The 15,581-nt window shown below is 35.6% G+C and overlaps 1 protein-coding gene across 2 annotated transcripts in view; it reads left to right on the top strand.

The window, feature by feature from the left end:
• Positions 1–15,581, top strand: part of LOC107036536 (protein espinas) — a 178,357-nt gene that overhangs the window by 72,741 nt on the left and 90,035 nt on the right. The window contains exon 1 of one of the 2 annotated variants that reach the window (XM_015254565.1): positions 9,895–10,002. The exons of the other annotated variant lie outside the window; for it this stretch is intronic. The gene's annotated coding sequence lies outside the window, so the exon portion shown is untranslated. Of the gene's footprint in view, positions 1–9,894; positions 10,003–15,581 lie in introns of those variants that run through there. 2 annotated transcript variants of the gene reach the window in all.

Below are 15,581 nucleotides of genomic sequence, written 5' to 3'. Positions count from 1 at the left end.
CCCCCCCCCCTTGAAATCGCAAGACAAACCAATATTCTTTTCATTCTTTATCTCCTATTTTTCCTCCTTCAGCGAGAGGAAATTTCCCGCAGTTCTCCACCTCTTTGGAGAAGCCCTCCCTCTATATTGTATCATCGAGAGTACGATGGGGTAGCCCTTTTCCACACTCCACCTAAAACCCAAATAGAATTTGCGGTGTACAACCCCCAGCGGCTGTGGTCCAACACACACCAGTTCGAATATATCGTCTGCCACATGTTCTCCTTTTCCAAGATTCACTCTAAAAAACATATGCACATTCAGCATATATTCCCGGCTCGATAACGCCGAAGTTGAGGGAGAGGGAAAAGAAATGGGGGGAAAACTGTAAAATCTCAACTTGAGTGGAGGGAGTGTGGGAGATTTTTGGAGGCGGGCCAGGTGTTGTCCCAGGGTTTTACCGTGGTAGCCAAAGGCCAGTGTCTGAAGTGCGTCGTTTACATTGGAATCGCTCATCGTGCTGGGGAAAATTCACTGGACGTGATATAAACCCATGGGTTGACTGCGTATGTGGGGCTGAATTGAGTGAATCAAGTGGATGAATTTGAAATTTAAATTTGGGGAGTTCATTTGGATGATTGTTCAAATCATATTTTGGGGATGCCGGAAATCTGAAGGATTATTTGATGGAAGTGGATTGCTTTATGAAGATTGGAGTCATGGAGGTGGAGATCAGAGTGGGCATAACATTACAAATTGGTTCTATTTGGAATTTTGGGGTCACCTTTTGCATTCTGAATTCTGGATCTGGAACTCGTATTTTTTTTTATTAATATAGCGGAACAAAATTTCCAGTTTCCAGAACTAATGTAAGTTACTGATTTTATGAAACTTATCGCTCAACTTTTTCTCTTGAGATTTTTTCTATAAGAATGCTTGGACAACAAATTTCGAAGTTTTTTTGCATTCGGATTCTGTAATGCAGATAATAGAAAATAGAAAAAATCCCAAGGGAACAATTGGAACAGAAGTTTGAAATCTACTGACTTTTTTTTTGATCGAATATCCAATAGAATCAAGGCAAAAAACAAATGGAATTTTCCAATAGAATTCCAATAGAAATCCTACAAAAACCCCATAGAACTTCTAGAGAATTACTGAACTTTCTAGCGAAGTCGCTAGGTTTTCTATTATATTTTTTCATTCATGATGAAAAAAAACAAGTGGGAAATTGCTCATGTATTGTATATAGAACAGTTATTTTTGCTAATAAATTAGCAATATGCTTCCAAATGGTTATTTTGGATATCATTTCCTTTTATCATATATATAATTCATTTTTTATTTAATTTTATTAAATTGAATAAAATTTTCTTTTACCTAATTTCGTCAGATTTTCAATTTAGTTGAATGTTATCAGCATCATTACTCTTATTATCCCTTGTCTTCTATACAACTGATTTTTTAACAGCTCTATCTCTCTCCTCAGCCCTTCGATAAAATGTTAATAGAAAAATTTTATTTACACATACTTGAATGAATTTGAAACAACACATTCGAAGAAACCATCAGAAAAATTCAAAATTTTCAACAATCATCATAAAAATGAAATCAACCAATATAGCTATCGTAATCATTTTCTAACTTCGACTTAATGGCATTAAAACCAACATTTAAAGCTATGATTGAATTCATTTGAAGCAGGATATTCAAAGATATTCCCAGAATTCTAATTTTTAAAAAATACCAAATTTTTGAAAATTTTCGAATAAATCAAAATAACGATTATTGCTATCGTCTTCACCTTCGAACTGAGTCAAAGGGACATCCAAACAATTTTTTTAAGCCATCATTTAATCAATTCAGATCATTTTCTTTAGTTATCGTGTGGGATAACCGATTTTCGAAAACATTAAAAAATTTAAAAAACTAATCGATGATTGAAATTTTAATTATTGGAGATCGACAGGGCTCAACAATACCTACATTTGAAAAAAAAAATTCAATTCCATCCATTCATTAGCGAACAATTGAAGAAAAACTTTACCACACGCATACGTACGGACACGGACTTAAAATTCCATGTTCGGACTTTTTGGATCATACTGGGCCGATATAAAACAAAAAATCAAAGTTTTCAATTTGAACGATTACAATGCTTCCATTCGAAAACAAAAAATAAATAATTACGATTTCATTCCAATCGACATGACATTTATTAAACAAATGATTACGATTAAAGGATAAAAACTAAAGGTAAAGATAAAGGATTCTATTGGGAATAAGAAACTGGTTAACCGACAATTTCTTTTCTTCATCCACAAATCATCACAGAATTGAGCATTGAAAAAAGATCATACTTTGATGATCGACAATGTCTACAACTCGTAAAAAGTTGGTTATTCACCCGAGGTAGTACGATGAGATCAGCAAGAATGAAGCAAGAAAAAGAGTACAAAATCTCATAAATATGAATAGACTACCCAAGATTCTTGGTCACGTGACAAATCATGGATACTGCACCGTAAGCACCAACAAAATCGCAACAAGCAGAAAAATTAAAATGATTACTCTTGAATATTGTTTCCCTTCATTCAAGCCTCCTAGGATTTTATGCTCATCTAATCTACAAATTTTTTCGAAAGATTCAAATTATCATCATAAAATGTGAATAAACGAATGAAGAATGATCATTTCCTGAAAGGGAGCGCAAATCAACGTAAATACTATTGCTTGCTTCATTTAAACGAATTTTATGCCCAGTAAATCAACCAAGTCATTTTGACGAGCTAATTCTATTATCTGCAGGAAAATTATCCATGGAATATCATAATTATGAACGGAAACCCACCGACAATCCATAAAACTTAATTACACAATGAAATTAACTTCATTAAATTAACTTTTGCAGTTAAAAATCATGAAGACAACAGCTCGACGCTTCGAAACGCTCGAAAATTCTAGAAAACCCCATCATCATGATTCAGCATTATCTCAGTAAACTTCTGTCTGTCAACATTAATTGTTGAAATTCTCGGCTAAGATTTATGTTCATTACAGGAAAACAAATCACCTCGACGACCAAACCTCATTTTCGTCTCGAGAATCTTCTACAAATCATCATCATCACAATGATCATCACTACAATAAAACAAGTAACGATCGCTCGTATGCAACCCGTGTTAAGGTTTGTCGAATGCGTTACTCCTATTGTTCCTTTCCTTTTTTTTTCTCTATCGATTCTACTGGTTGAAAGTGCCTGGGGGAATTTACTTATACAAATTTACTGATAAAAGTAGAAAAACGGTAATACCTTGAACATGAAAAGTATGAACAGTGATTGAAGGGGGGACTGCTATGAGTTTTATAAATCACGGCCTATTGGAATGAGATTTCTCATACATTAAAGCTCGATTATATCCTCTATCCTATCGTAAAAAGGAGAAAGGAAATCCATCTCGAAATATCTCGAAAATCTCGAATAAGCGTAAGCGTAAGACCGAAACCGAAGCGCCACTGCGTGAGGAGATGAGAAGGCGCGTGCGTAGCACGAGCGGCCGATCTCGTAAAGAAAATTGGTGAAACGTTTTGTGTCACCGCCAAGTCATGTCGTTTTCATGGAGTAAGAATCCTAATCTTAGCTTTGATTATTTCATTTTTGTTTATCAAATTTTTTTTAATGATAGGCAAATTTATAAATATTACATATAAATGAATAAATGAATGTATATACATTTTTTTTAGATTAAAAAAAAAATCCATTATTTTTTTTTTAAAGCAATACTAAATGATTTAAAGATAATTTTATAATCTACATGTTTAATGTCTAAAAACCAGTAATTAGTGCAGAAAAATGATTGTTTATTGTTCGGTTGCTCCCGAGATGCTTAAAATGTTAAAAATAGTCGAGGGCCTCCAATTTTTGAGCTACAGAGGTATTTATCTTCACAATTTTTGGAAAAATATATGCAATAACAATTACGAATTCGTTTTTTGGAATTCACCTCTTATACAACTAATTTCGTTATTTTTTAAATAATTGTGCAGAACCCTAATGTGTCCTTCTGTCACACTGACTAGAGGGGCACATTAGGCCGTGACTACTTTTAGAAATTTTTGGGCGAAGGTGTTCCTAAGCAGTTACCCATCCAAGTATTAACCGCGCTAAACGCAGTGGCACTCGGATGTCCGCCGGAGCAACACCTAACTCACCCAACCATTACGGTCGGCATATTTTTAATATTTTAAGAATAATTTTTCTGACAATTTTACATGAATGACACAAATTTGTATACTAAACAAAACGAAATTAGCTGTGTAGGAGTTTAACTCCGCAGAAGACAAGATACTTGGCTATCCTTAAAGTTTAAAATACACCTAAAGGACCCGTTTTCACCTATGATGACTAATTCTTTCACCCGAATCCGCTCCATTCAATTCTACCATTTATTCGAAAGTCATCGAGACAGCATCAACGTCATCAACACAAACCTCACAGACATACGATCAATCATTCTTCACTACCTCCATCCGTCAAAATCGATTGTGCCACTCAAAACAATTTCACCAAATCGTCCCCCCACTCAAAAATCATCGAGACAACATCATGAAGCTCTCGGTCCCTCCTAAAGGCTCAAACAAAACCCCATAAACATGATTTACCATCACCTAAGCAAACTTCTGCCCGTACCCACCATCCTCGTCATTGTTTTGAAGCACCAGAGAACCGAAACTGATGGTTTTTATTAGTTTTCCCCAAAGAAACACACCCTCATGTCCCCAGGACAATTGAAACGATACATCAATGCCCTGAATGTGGGGTGTGTTGGTTTCTGCAGGTCCGAGGTGGCACTGGTATCATCTGTGCCAGTCTCCCCCTTCCAGAATCCGGCGGGCCTCGAGGGACACAAATCAAGGTGCAAGTGGACGTCACTTGGGCTTATTAAGGGTCAGAAAAAGTAGTCGGAGTCCTCACTCCCTCACTCGAGGTGACTTTCAAATGTCGTGGGACCTTTCTTGGATTAATTGAAAGGACTCTTCTGCCTCAATTCACTGCTGGCAGCCTCTGCCTTTTCCAGTTAAGTCCTGGAAAATCCCCGGGACGTGGGACCAAGGAATCCTTTGAGTCCATGTGAACTCTGGGTTAACCGGAGTAGCCAAAAATGGGAGGGGGCAATGATAAAGTTGCAAGTTGAAGATGCTTGTGTTTGGTTTAGCTTGTCTGGTTTAGTTCGGTCTGGCTTTAGGATTTTGGGGCATTCGGGAGGATTCAGTAAATCGTGGTTTTGGACCATAATTATGTATTCCGGAGTACGCATCGGTGCAGTTTATAAAGGGTAGTGTCAGTGGACAGTGTGAAGGGGGAGCTGGCGATTATCGACTTTATCTTTGGTGAGGGGATGTGGGTGGTCAGTCAATGGATATATAATCTGGTGAGGATTTGAATTTGGTGGGAAAATTGATCAGAAAATTGGTTGGACATTTAAAAAAAAATAGATTTCTATCATTTATTGAAAATTAGCGTCGTTCGACTTACATTTTTGTAAAAATTACTTCGAAAAAATTATATACAAGCTTTCTTGGAGACAGATGGTGAAAGTTTTTTAAAATCTTAGAACAGTATTTTTTTCTGGATAAAATCGATTTTTTGGGAACTTCGAAATATGGACAGATTGGCTGCGATTTCATAACAATTGAAGATTGCAATTCTGAAAAATTGTTCAAATGATTGCGATTATTACCTATTAATTCATTTTCTTTTTCAAAAATACGATTCTGTAATTTTTTAAAAAATTTCCAATGAGGCTTGAATGAAAGCTCTAATGTTTAACTACATAATGTGGAAACAGTTTTCAGCCAAAAGTTTCGTCTGGATCGCTCCATGAATTTACATATTTTTAATTTTCGAATCTTCCATTCAATAGCGAAACGGTTTAAGTCGTTTGTGATTGTTTGAGGGCACTTGAGGGAAAAACCTTAACCAGGTACAGTCGTCTCTTGCGAGACTCCCGTTTGGACAAAGAACTATGAGAATTAGAGCATTAAAAAATAATTTTGCCCCCCCCCCCGGGAATACTTTTTTCTTAAACATTTTCTTTTCATAAAATTTACGAACAGAAAACGTTTAATATTATGAAAAAGAACATTTAATATGAACATGTTCAAAAATAGATGGAGAATGATATTTTAGTGAATAGCGAAAAACAATGACTGAGCAATAAAAACCGCTTGAAAAACAACAATTTTCTGCTAGGTGTGAAAGAACTTTTCAATTTTTTTACATTTAATTTTGCAAGAATCAGATTGTAAATGTAAATTCAATTTGCAATTAAAACGCCTCTAATTATTTGTTTTCCCACAAGAAGCTGTGAGTTAAACCCGCATATTCAATCGTTTCCCTTTAAAAAAAATTGAAATTGTAATTGAATGGAGAAAAAAATTCCAAGATAAAAATCTCATTATTAATCACACTAAATTCAATCTAGATCATTTAATCAATTCACCACTTGGAATCATTCCGAATTGTTTCATAACCGAAAGAAAGATTAATGATCTTGTTTGAATACAGAATTAATATTTCACTGAGAGGATTTCCCACAAAATATGATATCAAGCTTTAGAAAATTCCCATATGTTTGAATGATGATCCAAATATTTGAACGATTGTGATATTTTTTTCCTCTCATATTTATTCGTTGTGATCACGTAGATGCGTAGGGATGAAAGACATGTCAGGGGTACGCGCTGAGTCCTCATCAAACCGGGCTCGAGTGAACAGACTGAATACCAATTGTGCATTGGTCCGACATCCCCAACCGTACCACAACACTACATGGGAAAAGCCCCATTTGACAGTCGTTGCTCGTTTCGAGCCTGCGGGAAAAGTCATTTCAACTTATTAAATAGGGGAAAAGAGAGCAATGACGGTTTGACAATGTCACTATATTCTTTTTGAATGGAAGTGAAAATTTTAATTACAGCACTTTTGAGGGTTTCGGTGGGATGAGGAATTATTAATGTAACGGTATTGATTTTCTACAAAAACAGTAATAATCCCCGCCTTCGGCTCGGATATTCAGTTACATTCGTCAAAGGATACCGATGATTTATTATGTACTACTACCATATGCCAAATTTTTCCTCAAATCGATGACTTGAAAATAACGATGTTTTTCTCATCTTCATAATTCCTTGAGGTATTTTGGTTCATCGAGCCAAAAACAGCCACCAGAGTCCAGCGTCGACACCGTCGATGATTAAACAGCCGAACTTTTGATATTAAAGAAGGGAATTTATATAGCGTTTCACATCTTTGCGACGTCATAGAAAATGATTGTATGGGATTTGGATAAGGTAGGGGGGGAACTGGGATTATTCTCAATATGAATAACTACAAAATTTTTACTGAAAAAAAAAAAGATAGTCCAGACCGGGAGTTGAACCCGGGACCATTTAACCCGTCCAGCACAAACTAAACAGTATCACCGATAACAACAATCAACAGTATCCCGAGTGGAAATTTTAGTCAGGTCTTGATCAGACACTGATCAGGTTACCTTATCAGATTCTGATCAGGTATGTTACGCTACAATTTTGGATTTTCCACTAGGGATGTTGATTAAACAGTGTCGATGATGTTATTGGCCAGCATCGGGTGCTGTAATGGATAATTCTTTTAGTTTATCTCAATGAGCCATAATACCAAAACCTTTGTTTTTTCTACCGAAGTCTATTTAGGATATCCCCGCGGAGAAAAAAGTTGCAGGAAAATTACTGAACAAGTCAAGTAATCGTCCAGCAAACTCGATTTTCGGTACTTTTCCACCTTAAAAAACCCAACCCGGGCCCGGGTAGATTATCTTTCGAACGTTATCTCGATTGTTTTTCCATCTTCATAATCTAAAATATATCACAATTTCCATTGGATTTTACATCACGCAGGAGTCCCTAAAAATTATGATTGCACGACCAAAAAAGGAGAAAAAAACTGAACATTTTCAAAGAGCGTCTTTAATAAAGATTGAGAAATAAGTCCGATAGAGAGAAAATATAGTGAATGGATAATTTATCATGGTAACTAATGATCTGACAGCCATTGACTACTGTGACAAATGACGACCCAACATCCATTAGATACATCAAATTGTTAACTTGCAATTTACTCTCTATTGGGTTTATTTCCCAATATTATTCAAAAACGCTCTTTGAAAATGTTCAGATGGTTGTCAATGTTTTTTTGATTGTAGAATCATAATTTTTGGAGACTCCAGGGCCATGTAAAATTGAATTGCAATTGAAGATCTTTTCAGATTGTTAAAATAAAAAAAAAAAACAACCAAGATCACGTTCGGAAGATAATCCACCCGGACCTGAAATAGGAGAAAAAGTACGAAAGTAATAGTCAAGTTTACTCCATTGGTCTGGGGAAATTTACTGAACGTCAGAGTGATTTATACCGAAATTGTAAAATTTATTCTGCATCCCATCAAAAATTCTTCCAGTAAAGGTGAATAATTGCTGGGATTTTTCGTATTTCTTCGTAACGGAGAATGATTTTTACCGAACCCTTTTGGTGAAAATTCACTTTCGTCCGTCCCCATGACGTTCAGATGGGTAAAAAGCAAACAATACCCTACCGGCGTGGAAAATTTTACGTAACATGTATTTTTTGCTGAGAAAATGGTAAGCTATACACTAAAAACCTGTATTTTTTCACTGAATTACATTTTGCATCATATCACAATTACCGTTCATGTACCAAAATTTGTCACGAGTTTCTAGATAATTTTTATCCAAATTTTCTCTCTGTGCAAGTACTTTCACTATGTTTTCTGCAGTGAAATACTTCTCCACTTTTGTCGTCTACATCAGACCTTTCAGTTCAGAGAAAAATTTTCTAGAAAAATTCATGGGCTAGCACCATAAATAAATCGCAATTTGCACACTTGGAAAAATTATTGTGTAGCACCAGAAAAATTCTTGTGTTTTCTGGTGCCGCACGAGATTATTTCTAGTGCTACACAATAATTTTTCCAAGTGTGTGAATTGTGACATGTTCATAGTGGAAATCATGAAAATTCTCTAAACTGTGAGAAACATTTAATCATGTAGTGAATGTCTGGTAAAATTCAAAAATTGCGAAAAATAGTTTTTAGCACTGAAAATTCATTGTTAATAAATTATTTAAGTTGACTTGCTAACTGTTAACGAATGCTCCATTTGCCGCCAATTTTGCTGACAAAAATTGATTATTCTATCAGGATAACGATGGAATAAACAAAAAGCAGAACATTTGTTTGATTTTTCAAATTTTTTCGATGAAAATACTACGGCCTTTCAAAAATCAATAATACGGACGATTTTAGTAACGGGGTTAATTAATATCTCCAAAGCCCGAGAGTTCGTTGACATATTTGATAACATCCAATATTGACTTTATCTTGAACCCAAAATGTTTGTTATCCTGATCAATCCATCAGAGCCCGAATAAAGACGTTCCATTAACGGCAGAGTAAACAATCCTGATTTAATCCGGATGGTCATTACTCGCCAGCGCTTAATGGTCGTGGGTTCGTGTCTGTGTCACAGCCCAATATAATTCACCCATCACCGGCGAAAATTAAACGCAAAAAGTGCGAACGAGACAGATACTAAAAACTTCTGCTTACGTTTGTTGTGAGCCCCAATAATTCAGCCCCAGGAGAAAGAGAGAGTGACGAGTGAATATTCAGGGTGAGGGTACGCGGCAAATTTGACGCGCGCACCGGAATGTCCGATACTCGCTGGGGGTTGGCTCTAGGTCCACGTGTTTACCGACGAACGGCGGCGAACTAGTGCGAGCATACACGAAGTTGGAAAATTCTGTACTGCGAGCCAGACTCCCGTGGAATTCCCTCAGTTGTATGCTCGCGCGCCTATCGCATTCGTCGGCTCTCTGTGATCTAGTACTGTTTGAGTTTGTCGGTGATTCGAGGAGAAATAAGTGGACATGTGTTGTGGGATGTCTCTGTGAAATTAAATAAGGTAAAAATAACTGATTCAAATTCACGTTTAATTGACATTTTTTTCATGCTTGACAATTCGGAAAGTCAATTGAAGGAAGGGGATTTGAGCATTACTCGTGCAAGGAGGAAAAATGTTTTAGTTTTCCAAAAGTTCATAAACTTATCTAAATTTTCAATAAAAACATTAATAATCTGTACCAAATAACGCTGAATTTTCAAATAATTAGACATTTACGAATATCTTCACCTGATTTTTCCTCATTTTGTGGAATTTTAATGGAATAATAGGATTGAAATTTACAGTTTCTACAAATTTTCTCATCAAATTATCAATTTTTCAGGACGAAATTACCTGTAATTTCAATGAACTGTCAGTTCATAAAATTTTGTATGAATCGTTGTACCGGACATTTCAGTGCAAAATTTTCAACAGCGTTTACAGGATTATTTTGTCATTAAGATTTATTGACTCTTCGACCCAGAATATTGGAGATTTTTCTCTAGATTGCAGTGAGAGCATCCCCTATCTTTAAGGGCGACTTGAATTAGGGTCAAGAGTCCCTAAAAATTAGGGATCATTCCCCGAAAAACACGACTTGTACTTCTCTGTGTGGGTTTGTTCCGTTATTTGCGTTGAAGGAGTTCCAGAAAATTGAGAAAATTGGTTATCTGGAGCGGTGAATTCGTATTGTCAAATTGTAGAGTTTATTTTTATGGGAGCGATGGTTTGAAATTTTTCTAGAACTTGAGATTTTTCCTTGTGTCGGGTGGAATGAAAAATTCCGAGATACCATTTTCGACGGATAACATTCGTTACGGAACATTACATGAACAAGAAATTTGTGATAATTTCGCGATTATTCCTATTGAAGCATTTTTTGCATCTATCGATTTTCTTTCGTTACACTGTTTCAAAAAAAATTATGAACAAGTTAGTAGTAATTCTCAGAAAAGCGGCATTGAATTTGCTGTGGACAGAAAGGAATCATGAAATTTCAAATTTTGCTGATTATGTCGCGAGAATGGATTACATCCAATCAGAAATCAGTACACGGAGAAAAAATAAGGTTTCGGAGAAGTACTTCACTTGTATTAAGGAACTCATAGCTCGAAAATAAACAAGAAAAAAATCTAAACAGAGAAAGAAAAACTTTCTTGTCAAACGATTGTGTAGTTGTCTCAAAGACAAGGATAATTTGTTGACTTGAATCGAATTTGTTGACTCGAAGTCGACTTATCGTTTTACCGCTTTGCTACTAAATTGGTGATAGATTCCTAAAAATCAGTGACATGTCCCCATAAATCAAAATTTTTTATTCGCAGTGAAGAAAATTAAATCCCTAAAAACAAAAACAAATGTTTTTGCAAAAAAATTATACTAAGGGAAATTTTGGTTTGATTCTTACTGGCCAGTAAAAGTGTTTAAAAAATATCTTTATATTTTTGAAAATGAAAAAGAAAAATGAAAAAGAAGCCAAGTCAGAAATATCAAATGAATGGCCGCAATCAGAAGCCTATGAGAAAAATATTTCTAAATTGAATAAGGATTGGTGAAAAATTCTCTACGAAATAAAAAATCAGTAGAAGCAGGACCAACGACCTTGAGGTGGATCAGAAGATAGAGGATTAAATAGACACTCGGCCCCATTTTAATTCGTTGTCTTTTCAGAATTTAATTTCATTGTCATTTCCTTCGCAAGTGAACTGAAAAAAACTTCAGGATAATTTCAAAGTAATTCAATTTTCCAGTAAAACAATGTAAAAGTTTTTGCAGTTTTCTCATCTTTGATCGTCAGCGCAGATCACAAAACTCTCTCAACTGTATCCCACGTTTCCTGTTACATTCATTATACCATGAAGACGATGATTTCCTTTTTTCTTTATTACCCTTAGAACGTTAGACCATTGGTACGAAGCTATTTCGCATAGAGCGGATGGAAAATCGCAAATCCGTTGTCCCGGCGCTTGGTACCGAGAGCAATGGGATTCCAAACTCGAAATGCCTGTCTACCAGCTGTGCACGCTCTCGCGTGACAACGCACCGTTAACGAGTATCTCTATATACCTAAAAACGCAGTTAATCTCGCCCTTCCCGAAAAACGTGGAATTTGTTTTCTAGAACAATATTCCTAACACAACCAGCAACCAAAAAGGAAGCGATGAAAAAAAACACGAAGAAGTAGTTTTCCTAATCAGTGCACATTAATCTGAATGGTATTGCCCATAACGGCGATAAAAATTAATATTGATGGGTATTTAATAAGATGGAGCCATAATATAACGAGGATCTAGCTGTTGCTCTCTAGACTCTTTTTTAGAACAACTTTTTTCTGTGTCATCTCTTCAATTCTGAACTCAACTGTTTTTTTCCCGAATTTCAACATTTCTTTATGACTGAAAAAGGGGAAAATTTCTGAACTACCACATAGAAAAAAATGACATTTCATAGACAGTTGACTAGTAATTTTCAGGACACTGACACTGAATGTGAATTAGTGGGGAAAAATCATGAAATTTCAGGTTTCACTGAAAATTCAGTAAAATTACAAAATTTTCAGCAGCATAAAGACAAAAATTCCTTAATTTATTTAAATTTCAAATCTGATATTAATATTCAGTGCCAAATTACATTGAATTTTCAGTGAAATCTAAAATTTCATGATTTTTTCCCCCTAAATTCCATTCCGTGTCACTGTCCTGAAAATTCAAGAATATATTTACTGGAATTGCCTGGTTTTCTATTCATTTTCAGGAAAAAATGGAACTGAAATTTACAGTTCTCTTTGATTTCCCACGCAATTCTGAATTTTCAATGACGAAATTCCTTGAAATTTCAGTGGTAATTAAATTCGATAAAAATTTCCAAAAAGTGTATCGGAAATTTTAGACAAAAAATATTGTTAGATTGACGTGAAGGACTTTTCTACTTCATAGGATTACAGGGCTCGCCTTCGGCTCGTCCCGTAATCTCATATTCGCCAGAAAAGTTCCTCACGGTCTAGTGTCGAAAGGTACTATTACAGTGTAGTATGAGATAGAATTCCTTCGGCGATGAATAAATAATTTTGAATGAATGGAAATATTAATAATGGAAGAGAAAGAAGGCAAAAATCGAAGGAACACCTAACGCGAAGGGGGTCTGACACTGCCAGGACTCTTGAAATGAAATTTGACGATAAAGGATAAATTAATAATGTTAAATGTTGGGCGCCAGTCAATTTTATTGAGAAATTGGGAAGCAGTAAATGAAGAATGATTCCAATGAAATAATAATAATTGGGAGGTTTTATTCGGCAGATCCAATAATGAGAAAAATTGAGAATTGACCTTGACCGTGAAATTTAGCTGACAGAAAATAATCAATTACTTACAGTTGCACAGATAAACTTTGATGAATGTCCGAAGTATCAGTAACACACGAAGTCGACAATAACGATGAGAATTTCCTCGCCCAATCAGAGGGCAGTATTTGAGGCTACCCGACAGATTCGTTTCGGATATTTCCTCCTAGCTTTTGAATAAAATTCAAATTTCAAATTTCACTGGTTTTTCGTTGCAAGGGTTAACTTGCCAACGCGGCGCCATCGCCCGAGGGCCTTCAGAGAGAGAAATGTTCAGTAAAAATTACGGAACGCTCACTTCACTCACCGATTACGGAATCGACTCAGAAAATTTAAGTGACGGTATCGTAATTTTTCACAAGAGATTCAGATAAAAATTACGAAACGCCCCGGAAAAATTCCGTGACAGTTCCGTAAAATTTCCTACAACCACATTTCGCTCCGGAATTACGGAAAAGATACGTAATTTTTATTGAATATTTCTCTCCGTGTTGACATCACCATTTATCGGCTGATCCCCTAATTATCAAATATATGATTTCAATTCAAATTTACATTTTGTAATTTTACATTATTGTCGATATATTTTATCAGTTTTGATTTTTACTCATTTGGATGGAGCGAGATCGGCCGGGTATGATATTTTCTTGTTACAAGGAAGTTATTAGTTTTTTGTGAAAATCTCTGATTCTTACACTGAGAAAAAAATATAATTTTACCAATCAAATTTGTTTCGGACAACCAAATGCCCGAAATTCCCATACGATAACTGGCTTTAAGAATGAGTTTTTAATTTAATTTAATTCTTTTAATTAGCGAAGAATAACAATTTTTTAACATTCGAATGAAAATTACGAATCGTCAATTTCAATAATTCAGTAGGGAATTCAATTTTTAATGATTTTTATGGTTGTTTGGTGGCCTAAGATGAGCGCTAGGATGGGGTTTGTTGGGAAGCTTGGAAAATTTGCGATTCTGTTCATTATTTGATAACTCATTTAGCCCACTGATTTTATGAGATTTTGAAGCGACAATTTTTTTCACCCCATTATGACTGTAGCCTTGTAAACATTGTTACTTGTTGTATCTACTATTTATGTTAATAAAATTCGTTGGAATTGAAAAAAAAATTAAATTATTAATATTTTACGTAGCGATGTCGCGAGAGACTTTATGAGACATCACGAGACATCACGAGACAATACTTTGGAGAGATAGTTTCGGTCTCAGTGAAGGCGGAAATTTTTGGTCTCGTCCCAATCTCGAAATAGGCAGTATCGACTCCTCTCGATTTATATCACCTCGGTGTCCAGTTTTTCGTGTTTTTTATATGTAGAAAATCGAGACGAAACAAAGCGAAACAAAAACAGAGATTTTACATTAAAAATACGAAAAGCTTGAGACCGAAATGAGATAAATTGACTCGGAGTCATCACAAGAGGAGTCGATACGGCGTATTTCGGGATTGAGAGGAGACCAAAGATTTCCATGTTCATTGAGATCGGGACCATCTCTCCAAAATATTGTCTCGTGATGTCTTGTAAACTCTCTCGCGGCATCACTAATTTCACGGAGTACTTGATCGAAATACGTTGTCGTGTCGGGGGTTTTCAAGTAGACAACGATATTGTCGTCAATTATAACGTCGATATAATCCATCTCAAAGTCATTGCAATCGTATTAAAACATCGTTAAATATTATTGACTAAAATGAAAGGATCGCCGAATAAAAATGTTAAAATTATCGCAAAGTATTCTTAAACCGTCTCGCTCATAAACTTCATAAACTCCAATAAAGATAAGCCGTTAAATTCCACCCCTGGCTCTTGATAGGCCGCAGGACAAACTCGATATTATTCCGTCCCCGTTCAAACGTTCGTCGAATAATCCTGATAGACATAGGAACCAGATTTCACAAAATTCCTTATTTCAAATAGTCATAAAATTTCATCCTTTTATCTCTACGAAATACTGCACTGATACAAGAGGGTTTAGTATTCCCAGCGGATATGTTTCTATATGAATAAAATTATTGCAACGACCTTCAATTGAAGGCCCGAGTTGTAGACACAAGTTTGTAGCAGCGATGTCAGACAAGATATGAATGTTTTTTTGGGCTCAAATGAAAGAGCGGGTCGAGAAATAGCGTGCTAGGGCCTCTAAAGATGGTTTTGAACCAGGGGAGACTCCTAGACCCCACTGGACAATGTTGTCACAATTGCGCTTTTCAATTGAAAACAGACATCATCTTTAGAGA

The sequence above is a fragment of the Diachasma alloeum genome, unplaced genomic scaffold (assembly GCF_001412515.2).
Source record: "Diachasma alloeum isolate Michigan unplaced genomic scaffold, Dall2.0 Dall_scaffold_00209, whole genome shotgun sequence".
In the NCBI taxonomy this organism is placed as follows: domain Eukaryota; kingdom Metazoa; phylum Arthropoda; class Insecta; order Hymenoptera; family Braconidae; genus Diachasma; species Diachasma alloeum.
Note: the sequence above shows the minus strand (reverse complement) of the source record. Positions and strands in the feature narration are given on the sequence as shown.